This window comes from Aplysia californica, unplaced genomic scaffold, assembly GCF_000002075.1.
Source record: "Aplysia californica isolate F4 #8 unplaced genomic scaffold, AplCal3.0 scaffold00831, whole genome shotgun sequence".
NCBI lineage: Eukaryota > Metazoa > Mollusca > Gastropoda > Aplysiida > Aplysiidae > Aplysia > Aplysia californica.
In genome coordinates this window covers 193,197-195,139 of record NW_004798101.1, presented here as the reverse complement: position 1 = coordinate 195,139, position 1,943 = coordinate 193,197, and positions in this window count along the sequence as shown.

Below are 1,943 nucleotides of genomic sequence, written 5' to 3'. Positions count from 1 at the left end.
CGTATGCTTTCAGTGGCATGGCTTGCGTGGTCTTGCTGCATCACTCCACCACTGCGTTACTCTCTCTCTCTCTCTCTCTCTCTCTCTCTCTCTCTCTCTCTCTCTCTCTCTCTCTCTCTCTCTCTCTCTCGCTCTCGCTCTCGCTCTCTCGCTCTCTCTCGCTCTCGCTCTCTCGCTCTCTCTCTCTCTTACTTTTTACACATTGTTAACGAGCCTTTGTCCCTGCTATAACCGGTTGGGCTCCGAATGAGGCCCTGTTATTGTCGATAACTTTTAATAGAGAGATAAAGAGTAGGAAAAAACGGGGATTTAAAAAATCCCTGTTATAACCGGATCCCTGTTATTACCGGGCCTGCTATATATGGTTTCCATTGAAGGTGTACTTCAATGCAAGCACACCCCACAAATAGAAGACATACGCACTGAAGCTCAACAAAGTGTATCGCTGATAAAGGCCCTTTATGCGTCTCGGCCATCTGCACATATTATACGTTACAAGGCCAACACTTAGACATGGGTACTTGGTGCCTCTATACTATAAAGAAAAATAATTGATGGTTTTGTCACCAGGTGTGACTTGAGACATCAAGATCCAGCCAATGTTGCTATTCGAGCCTACGTGCAAAACAGACAGTTTTTCTAAAGGTGGAAAATACAGTGGAACTCGGATTTAACGAAGTCGCCGGGCCTGACCTTTAATTTTGTGGAATCCGAGTGTTCGTTATTAAAGCAAACTTGGGGTTTTGTGTAGATACGTACAGGAACTGTGCAAGTAACGCATAATGTATTCGACTTCCTCAATCAAACGTAGTTTGGTTTCAAGCTAGAGGTATTTTGATTTGTGTTTCTTTGATGCTGGAAAATTTTAAGAACATAGGCTACACTGAACTCTACCAAGCACACACTATACAAAAGAGTGATTCGTTCAAATGACGTATTATTTGCCGAACAAGTTGTTTTGCTGTGTAAATCCTAGCGCATACGGCAACATTTGATTCCACTGACAAGCGCGCAATTCGTTACGTAGATCTATGTTAGGACTAACTTAACTTACTATAATAGCTATTAGTACTTGGGGGGGGGGGGGTCTGACTGTGCCACGCCCATACCGCTTGTGCCCCCTTCCCTAAGACACACGAACGCATTTAGTCACACGTGTGCTGGCTGCCGGTCCGACTCCAACACACAGAAGTGCCGTGCCAATAACGCATGAGTTGGTATGAAAGAAGGCCACTGATGGGTCGCATAAGATATATAAACAATTGGCTAAGCGAATATATGTACTGGTTCGCGATCCAGCAAGGACCGATAATAATACAATGACATGTATTCATTTTGGGAGAAAAAAGTGAGTCACGTCAGTGGGGTCTGTTCACCCTGAAAGCGATTTCGTTGAATCTGAGCTAGCTCATTTATGTGTTTGTTGAATCCGAGTGTTTTTTTTTAAATACTGATTTTAATTAATAAAAAAACAACAACCGAAAATCCATCTCCTCTCGCTGAATCTGAATTTTCGTTGAACCTCAGTTCGTCACAATGTTCCCAGCGAATTATGCTGACAGCTACACAAGGAGAAAAGACAGAAAAGAAAATAAACCAGAGAAAAATAGAAGAAGGGCGGAAAAAAGAGAAAGAGAGAGAGAGAGAGAGAGAGAGAGAGAGAGAGAGAGAGAGAGAGAGAGAGAGAGAGAGAGAGAGAGAGAGATGGGGAGAAGAAGAAAGAGAAACGGAAAAGATGATATAGGGATAACAGAAAGGAGATAGAGAGAGAGAGAGAGAGATAGAGACGGGTAGAAGGGATGGGGGTAAAGGGCAGACAGAAGTGATAATATGAATTAATTGTGCTTCTTGATTTTGAAGGTCCATAGTGTACATTATACATGTATAACAATAATACAAAGACATACGCATGCGCGCGTGCACACACACACACACACACACAC